General features: G+C 43.6%; 1 pseudogene; it reads right to left on the bottom strand.

Annotated features, from left to right (window-relative positions):
- Positions 1 to 6,129: 6,129 nt before the first annotated feature.
- LOC112828027 (glyceraldehyde-3-phosphate dehydrogenase-like) lies at positions 6,130 to 7,118 on the bottom strand (annotated as a pseudogene).
- Positions 7,119 to 10,091: the final 2,973 nt, after the last annotated feature.

The raw sequence follows: 10,091 nt of genomic DNA, 5'->3' as shown, positions 1-10,091 counted from the left end.
CTTTATTTAGCCTTTTCAGTGAGTTATTTGTCAGGAAGCTAGGGCCCAGGGATTTCAGAAAGAACAGAAAGAACTCAGTAACTTTCTAAGACTCTGCTCCAAAATCGAAAGGAGGAAAAAAAATGCCTGGAGAAATTAAAGATAAATACCAGACAAATCTGGGAAATTGCTGGGAATGAATGTACTTACAGATGTCACCTTTCTGAAGGCAGTTAGATTCTTGAGTTTCATTTCCCTTATTATAGTTTGTGCCCATTGCCAAGGATGTATTCTTCCAGGAAAAGTAAAGGCAAATTTCTTGGCATTTGCTTTATATCCCCTCACTGGAAAACACATTGAAGAGCCATTCCTGATGGCAACTGGAGATGTAAATGAAATGGCCTCCTTTTAGTATTTGGTTGAGATGGCCCAAGTGTTTGGCAGTCATTAAAACTTCCCCAAGCAGCATTTATAATATTAAACCAAAGTTGTCAATTGGCAACATCATTAAAGCTCTGTCAGTAGTCACCATTGGAAGGGAAATGGAAATCAAGGTGCATCAGAATGTACTCAGTTCCAAACCAGGGCTTCAGCTCCACTTTTTGGGGCAGAGGATAGATTCCAGAGTCTCTTTACTGAGTTTTTAATCGAGTTGCTATTCCACTCTTTCTTTTATGGAGCCATAGAAGTGTCTGTAATGAAAGATTAAAATGGTCCTGTGCAGTGGTTTGCAGTGGCTATGCCCAAATAAAATATGACAGCTCTCTCGTAGGGCCTATATGTAAGCAGAGGGAGCTTGGTAACAAGCCGCATTATGCTCTGCCACGCATACTGATTGCAAATTGTGTGGGTTCTCCTCGATGCCATAAAAAAAGAGAAAAGGTGTGTGTGTGTATGTGTGTGTGTGTGTGAAAGAGAGAGATTTTTTTTTTCCCCAACTGATTATGAACCTCATGCACAGCAAGCAACGGAGAAACCACGTTCAAATTTCCTGTAGCAGAGGACATACACACACACTACTTACACACTGACAGGCTAATGGCTACTTTCCCAAAGAGTGGTTAGAAAGAAGTAGTAAATGGGACTGTGTGGCTGCCGCGAGAAGACCCGGGCAAAGATCAAGATACCCAGCAACATATCGGATAACACATAATTGGCGGGTCACAGCCAAATGAGTGTAGTCATGCATCGCTGGGCAGGCCTTTGCCGGTGATAAAGACACTTGTAAACAATTCAGTCCCAGAACATGGCAATAATATGTTGATCCGGCGTGTAATGAGGTGTCCCTGGAATCAATAAGCAGTCCTGGAGAGCAGGGAGCAAGGGCAGTGGCTGTCTTTTTGATGACCTTTCCTCACCACCGAGGACCCCATCTCCCCTGAAGAGGACTTTTCTCATTTTGCAGCCAGCTCCGAGTGTCAGAACTTCCATTCGCAGCCGGCAAATGAACAGCCAGGCCCTGCATGCTAATGAAGTCTGGGCTATTTTGCACCTTTTCATCCGCACATTATGCTCTTGACTCTGGAGAAGGTGGGAATTAGGCCGGACCCCGGTGTCAGACTGCCTGATGGCTCGGCTCCGGAAAACTGGTAATTGAAGCTGATGACTGATGCGAGGGAGGCCTGAATTTGGAAATAAACAGTTTCAAGCACTGCATGTCATTTCTAGAGAGACTGCTGCGAGAATGGAAATGAGCTCTGTTTCTTGAATCTAATGCAGTTTCTCAGCGGGAAAAACACCGTCTTTTAGACAACAATGCCAGTCATTAAGATTTAAATGTTCTGGCGATAATAGAAGAACTGGCCTCCCTGTTCACAAACAGCACTTATGTAAATGTCTTTCAACACCCAGATCTACATTTAATCCACGCCCAAGAAGATAACTGTGTCGGAAAGCGGAAGCAAATGCAATTCTTAGTCTATAAATATCATACATAAGGAGAGAGAGGAAAACAGTAAAATTGTTTGCCGACATGTCACGGAGCCTGGCCTGTCAGCGCCGGCGGGAACGGCGACTCCCTGTCGGAACAATGAGAAGACATCGGGAAGTGTCCAATAAAACACCAGGAAGCCACACTTTTACTGGTTCTTTGTGCACCGCTGCATTTCCTTCCAGATGCCCTTCTAGCCTTTCATGTCGAAGTGGCCCAAATATTCCCCAGCTTAGATGCAGAATCTGTATTTGGAGAGTGGATCCCTACGCTCAGGGTTGCAATAGAAGCCCAAATCTGGACCCATTCAGATGGGTCCAGATTTGGACCCGCTTGTAATCTTTTAAAAGAAGTTCCTTCGTCGGGTATTTATTTCATTTTCTCATCCCATCCCTGGGCTGTCACAAAACCCCAGAGCAAACATGACATACTCTTTCATCCCCTCTCCCCAATCCGCCCAGATTAATTGGACATTGTGTTGCTCATGCAAAAAGAAAAGCTCGAAACCGACACACAGCCTTTTGCGTTTTAAGAGGCTTTAAAAATCATTTTTTACTAGCATCCCTCCAGTCCAGTTCTTCCTGTGCAGGTGAGACACCTTCAGGGAAAAAATTATGAGCCTGGAGAAGAGGAGAATGAGGCCAGGGGTATTTATCATGGCAGGCCAGAGTGATTCATGAATAACCATCGGTTTGCTCTTTTCCTAATTCTCTTCCCTACCAGAAGTGAGATTTCGATACTTCAGGCCTTTTTCAATTTAATGGTGACATACAGGATTCTCACAGGCAGGCTTTGGTTTGTTAGCAACATCAAGGATATCAGTACAACTTGAGAGAAACCGAAGACGGCTGGGGTGTTATTGTCACTTCAGTTTAAAGGTAGCAAACCTATCTCACAAAGGATCAACACTGAATTATTTCAACATTTCAAAAATATAGATAAGCAATGCATTTCTAATAGCATACTTGGGGATACTAGATAGATCAATGAATATTCAGCAATCCTTTGCATGAAATATATGAAACTCAATGAGAAAAAGGATAAATCCTGAAAACACACACATACGGGCACACCTACCCCTCACTGTGACAATGTCCCTGTATCTCGTGGGGTCTCCCACAACATAATGGCTAAAAAAGAGGGAGAAAATTGGGGTCACTAAAATGGGATAATGATAACTGCAAGGCTTTCTGTGCATGGTGTACATGTACACCGGGAATTCAATATTTATACAGTGATTCTTTCTTTGGCCAGGATGGCGTTGATTTTTTGAAAAGCTTTTATGTGTATTTCCTCACTGGACTCTCATCACAAACCTCTGGCACAAAGGCTTATTTTATTAACATGTAAGAAAAGGGAGCTAAGACGCATGAGATGATTTTTCTAGGATCACACAGCAGAGTAGTAAAGCCAGGATTGGAACTTTTGTTTTAAACATTTGCCACGTTGTTCGTTTCTCTAAGCCCATGCTCCCCTGTGTCGACACCATCAGTAAAGGCAGTTAGGTAGTATTCAGCTATTTCTACTTTTATTGTTCATGAGCTCTACCTCTTCTGTTGCTGTTATGAGAATGAAATTGTTCTGATGCGGAAGCAGGATGTGCAAGTCCAATTGTCCTGAGGAAGAATAGCCAAAAGCAAGATTTTTTGCCAGTCTTTAGCGGCCAACTGGAGGTGACTGCTATAGTGAAAGCATCCTTTTGTGTGGAAAGTGTTGCCTGGATAAAAAAAGCAGTGATTCAGCATAGATTAAGGGTCATGATCATGGGGTTGGCTTTGGTTCAAATCCTGGCTCCACCACCATCTCAGTAATAACATAAAAGCAGAGTGGGTCATCACTGATATGAGGAATTCTTAATCTCAGGAAACAAACTGAGTGTTACTGGAGTGGTTGGGGGTGGGAGGGATGGGGTGGCTGGGTGATAGACATTGGGGAGGGTATGTGCTACGGTGAGCGCTGTGAATTGTGCAAGATTGTTGAATCACAGATCTGTACTTCTGAAACAAATAACGCAACATATTTTAAGAAAAAAGAAAAAGAAGAAGATAACAGGAGAGGAAGAAAAGGGGAGTATGTCAGAGGGGGAGACGAACCATGAGAGATGATGGACTCTGAAAAACAAACTGAGGATTCTAGAGGGGAGGGGGGTAGGGGGGTAGGTTAGCCTGGTGATGGGTATTGAGGAGGGCACATTCTGCATGGAGCACTGGGTGTTATGAACAAACAATGAATCATGGAACACTGCACCAAAAACTAATGATGTAATATATGGTGATTAACATAACAATAAAAAATTAAAAAAAAAAAAAGCAGAGTGGGTCAAATCTCATTCATGTGATAGGAATTCCAGAAGGAGGTAGTCCAGGGTGTCTAGGGTGGAAGAGAACAGGCCTTTGAATCCAATATCAACAGGATATTGACACGATCAATATCCCACGTTCTTATTGTCTCCCTGTTCTACCTTTTTTGTTTTTTGTTTTTTGTTTTAAAGATTTTATTTATTTATTTGACAGAGAGAGACACAGCGAGAGAGGGAACACAAGCAAGGGGAGTGGGAGAGGGAGAGGCAGGCTTCCGGAGGAGCAGGGAGCCAGATGCGGGGCTCGATCCCAGAACCCTGGGATCATGACCTGAGCCGAAGGCAGACGCTTAACGACTGAGCCACCCAGGTGCCCCTCCCTGTTCTACCTTTTTTGGTGCTTCATTTCCATCTCAGGATTGCCTCAGGGGTATGTCATGGCTGTACAGCTTGAGTCATCTCATCTTAAGGGAGAAAAAGGGAGGAGAGCAAAACAAGGAGTCAGATGGGCACTGCCCTTTCAGGGAGCTTCACAGGAAACACCTCTACCCCTCAACTGCATCTATAGCTCATCCGTAGAGCTTTCACATGGCTATTTCTACCTACAAAGAAGGCTGGAAAGGGGAGATTTGAAGCTGACAAGTTGCTGCTCCCTCCACAGTCTGGGTTCTCTTACTGAGGAAGAAGAGAACAGATACTGTGTAATTAATGAGAAGAAGAGTTTGCTGCCACCAGCACTTACTAGATGTATGAATACAAGCTAGTTCAGTTGACTTACCTGCCACTTGGGAAAAAATAGTGGCTCCTTCCTCACTACCATACCAGGGCGGGGGGCTTGTGAGAATAAAGTGAAATATTTTGCATGAAGTACCCATTGCAGTCTTAGGCACATAAATATTAAGATATGGTGATCTAAGAAATAAGGTATGCAAATATGCTCAGCTTTACTAGAGATCATGGAAATGCAAATTAAAACCTCAACAGGATGTTATTTTTCTCTCCTTTCCAATTGGCAGAAATTAAAATGAACAATAATGTACACTGTTGGCAAGTTTATGGGGAAATGGGAACTCGTAAACTACTAGGGAGATAACTGGAACAATGGTTTTGGAGGGCAATTTGGCAGCAGTCCTCCTTGGAATCCACCCTGGGGAAATATTTGTGCAAATGTATAAGGAGATCTGTCTGACAATGATCATTGAAGTACTGTTTGTAATAGCAAAAAAATGAAAACAAAAAATCCAAAAAACAAAGAAACAACAAAAACTGAACACATCCAAAAGAGGAATGTTTAATTGAACAGTAGTGCATCCATACCATGACTCACTATGCAGAAAATTCAGAAGAAAGAGGAAGATCTGTGTGTATGTAGTGACAAGGAAAGAGAAAAGGGAAGAAATATGAAGACCTTGTTAAGTGAAAATAGTAAGTTACAGGATGACATGTAGAATATGATGTCATATCTTTAACTCATGCTGTACTCCAAATATTTCGTTTCTGTTTCTCTCTCTCTGTCTCTATATATATACTACACATATGTATATTGGTGTGTATAGGCATACATAAGCATACATATGTAGATCCTTGTAATTGTATAGCTAATTGTCTAGAAAGGAATACACCCAACATTGATCACTTCTTGACTTGGAAAAGGGAAATGGTCAAAGAAACTATCTTTAGCCTCGTCTGTAATGATTTGCTTAAATGATTTTTTGGGGGGATACTGTATACTTTATTGATGGTACATGACAAGGTAGGGGCTCCCAAGCCCCTTCCTTCTTCAAGGGGTCTGGGATAGAAACTGCGGAGGTCAGGAGATTCTCAGTGTGTTGGGGAATGAGTTGAGGCAAGGAGTCCCCAGCAGCTGAGGGCCTCTGTCTTCCTCTTGCTCTTGCTGGGGCTGGTGGTCCAGAGGGCTCTCTTACTCCTTGGAGGCCTTGTGGACCATAAGGTCCACATAGCACCATATAGCACCATCCGGTTGCTATAACCAAATTTATTGTCGTACCAGGAAATGAGGTGGACAAAGTGGTCATTGAGAGCAATGCTAGTCCCAACATTGAAGGAGGAAGAGTGGGTGTCACTGTTAAAGTCGCAGGAGACAACCTGGTTCTCAGTGTAGCCCTGAATGCCCTCGAGGGACCCTCTGGTGCCTGCTTCACCACCTTCTTGATGCTGCCATATTTGGCAGGTTTTTCCAGGTGGCAGGTCAGATCCATGACTGACACATTGAGGGTGGGGACACAGAAGGCCATAACAGTGAGCTTCCCATTCACCTCAGGGATGACCTTGCCTAAAACCTTGGCAGTGCCAGTAGAAGTAGGGATGATGCTCTGGGCAGCCCCCCAGCCATCACGCCATTTCTGGGTGGCAGCAATTGCATGAACTGTGGTCATGAGTCCCTCCACGATGCTGAGGTTGTCATGGATGACCTTGGCCAGAGGGGCCAAGCAGTTGGTGGTGCAGGAGGCATTGCTGACAATCTTGAGGGAGTTGCCATACTTTTCACGGTTCATGCCCATCACAAACATGGCGGCATCAGCAGAATGGGCAGATATGATGACCTTGTTGGCTCCACCCTTCAAGTGAGCCCCAGCCTTCTCCATGGTGGTGAAGACCCCAGTGGACTCCACAACATACTCAGCACCAGAATCAGCCCCGTTTGTTGGGGAGATCTCACTCCTGGAAGATGGAGATGGGCTTTCCATTGATGACAAGTTTCCCTTTCTCAGACTTGATTGTGCTGTGGAATTCGCCGTGGGTGGAATCATACTGGACCATGTAGACCATGTAGTTGGGGTCAATGAAGGGGTCATTGATGGTGACAATATCCACTCTGCCAGAGTGAAAGGCAGACCTGGTGACCACGTGCCCAATAAGGCCAAATCCATTGACTCTGAACTTCACCATCATGTTTTGGGACACGGCTGGCACTACACCAGAAGATGCGGCTGTCTGTCGAACAGGGAGGAGCAGAAAGCCATGATTTTTTAAAATATACATTTTTATTGTAATATTGTTGGGAGGCAATTTTCCACAGGTCTTGTATTTATACTTCATGTCTTGTGAGCGGAGGCACCAACAGCTTTTGTTCCAGACTATCTGTTCAAAGATGTCTTAGGGGAAGACAGGAATGGTCTCTCTCTGAGACAAGGCTAGGTTTGTCTGCTGGCCGATGTAGTAAAGATAATATCCCCCTCTGGGACAAAGATTGAGCAGTTTGCTTGCAGCCACTTTAAAAGACTGAGATTTCCTAATCCTAGGGTCCCTCGGGTCTGCTGCAAACCCAGTGTGTGTGCCGCATCCACCTGGGCTCACCTCCATGTCACCCCCATGGTACTTAGGGGTCAAAGGGAACTGATGCAAACATGAAGCCCATGATTTCTGGGAGCAATAAAGTCCTTTGTCTCTGACCTGGGAGTCTCATATCTTCCACTGGCATCCATGAGATTGTGGCAGGCTAAAATGTCAGCATGTTCACAGTGCAATGTAAATATTGAATAAGTAGACTCACACGTGTAACCAGCACCAGATTCAGGAAAAGACCATTACTAGCATCACAGAAATCTCCTTGATGTACCCTTCAGTCAATACCCTCCCAAGGGTAACACACTCTCATCTAACAGCAATACTCTTTTGTGTACATTTCTTGTAACATTATGTTTATAAGATTTATTCACTCATATTGTTACAGGTAGTTCATCATAATCATTGCTGTGTCAGTAAACCACAATTTACGTACCTATTTACTGGTGATGGAAATTTATATCATTTCTAGTTTTTTACTATGTGATTATTTTATACCAGTTTTATTGAGATATAATTGACATACACCACTATATAAGTTTAAGGTGTGCTGCATAATGGTTTGAGTTACGTGTATTGTGAAATAATTACCTCAATAAATTTAGTTAGCATCCATCATCTTACACAGATACAATAAAAAGAAATGGCAAAAAAATTTGTTTCCCTTGTGATGAAAACTCTTAGGATTTACTCTGTTGACAGCTTTCTCATATACCTTATAGCAGCATTAGCTGTGCCATCATGTTGTATGTTATATCCTTAATACTTATTTATCTTGGGAACCTGGGTGGCTCAGTTCATTAAGCGACTGCCTTCGGCTCGGGTCATGATCTCAGGGTCCTGGGATCGAGCCCCACATCGGGCTCCCTGCTCCGCGGGAAGCCTGCTTCTCCCTCTCCTACTCCCCCTGCTTGTGTTCCCTCTCTCACTGTCTTCTCTCTCTGTCAAATAAATAAATAAAATCTTTAAAAAAAAAAACTTATTTATCTTATAACTAAAAGTTTGTACCTTTTAACCACCTTCCCGAATTCCCCCAATTACTTCTTTTTTCTAAAGGAGAGCATTTTTATATATTGCTTGAATGATTTTCATTGTGGAAATTTTCAAACATGCACACAAGTGAAAAAAATAATATAATGATCCTCTATACACCCACAGCCCAGGTTTAACAAATATTAACTTCTGACATTTTATAATTAAATTAAAATTACAGTTTAATAATATTTAAAAAGGAATCAGCCTTTTGATTCCCTGAATTACTTTCAAGATGAAAGCATCTCCATGATGAAAAAATAATACCAAGTCACTCTCATAGTCATGCCTTTAAGTACATTTATATGTAGCTGACATCCAAATTTATTTCTCTGGCCGAAGGCCCTCTGATGACATTCAGATTCATATATCTATCTGTCTCCTTCATATATCTATCTCTGCTTGGATTGTCATTTTAGGTCTGGCTCCTCAGAAGCAGACCTTAGATGAGGGTTTGTGTATATGATCTACAAGGGGCCACTCTTAGGAGAAACTAGTAAGGCAATGGGGGAAGCAGGGTAAGGACAGAGCAGGCGAGGAAACCAAGCAAGGGACGATACCAGGCAAAGTTCTGCAGAAGGTGGCTTCAGCTTGGTTCCTACAGAGGTGCTCTGGAGTGTGAGTTATGGCTTTAAGTCTGTTCCAGTGCAAGAAATGGGAGCTGGGCTATTATATTCTTGCACTCTTCAGTCATTGTCCAAGGTGGCTTTGGGGGTGGGGACACAAACTCCCAAGCACGTCCAGCTTGTCGGTGGAGCACCAGCAGGGTCTGCTTCTGAGTCTATTAGACAGCTCAGACTAAATATGTCCAAAACTTCTGACTCCCCTCCCCCAATTCCCATCCCCCAACTCCATCCTTCTAGTTACTTACACAGAGCTCCTTGGAGTCATCCTTGACTCTTTCTGTCACACCCCCATCAATATATCAAGGAATCAGGTTGGCTCTATGTTGAAAATATATCCCTCATCACATTCACTGCTACCCTGTTAAGCCACCATCGTGTCTCACTGGAACTGCTGCAAGAGCTTCTTAGTTTGTCTCATGGTGCCTATGCTTCAACCTACCCCACCCATCTCTTCTCAGCAAAGCAACTCCCTTCAGCTAATGGCTGTTTCTGGGGAGGGACTCAACAGTAAGTCCTAAGTAGGCACCTGCCATACACCATACAGTGAGTGCCTCAGTCATAAAGGGGGACTCTGGATGGTCTTACAGCATCCACCATAGAATGCCCCTTGTTCTCTGAGATGCACTTGCTGTCAATTCACCCCTTCAGGATTCTCCTTGTTTTTACCTGGGGAAAAGATAATTTTAAGAGGAAAGTTAGTCAGATGAACCTGCTGCTCCAGCTATCTTGGGACTGCAGTTGATACTCATTTTTTCCCCTCCCTTGCTTTCCATTCTTGATTTCTCTCAGTCTCAGCCAGCACCTCCCATGGCCTCAGTGGCTTACCTGATGGGGTGACCCAGGAGGAGGCATCTCTGGAGAGTCTGAGCCTCTAGTCTCCATGCCCTTTGCAGACTGTTGCTGCTCTTGTCTATTTACC

This window comes from Callorhinus ursinus, unplaced genomic scaffold, assembly GCF_003265705.2.
Source record: "Callorhinus ursinus isolate GAN/ISIS: 27379988/994484 unplaced genomic scaffold, GSC_fseal_2.0 scaffold29, whole genome shotgun sequence".
Lineage (NCBI taxonomy): Eukaryota > Metazoa > Chordata > Mammalia > Carnivora > Otariidae > Callorhinus > Callorhinus ursinus.
Note: the sequence above shows the minus strand (reverse complement) of the source record. Positions and strands in the feature narration are given on the sequence as shown.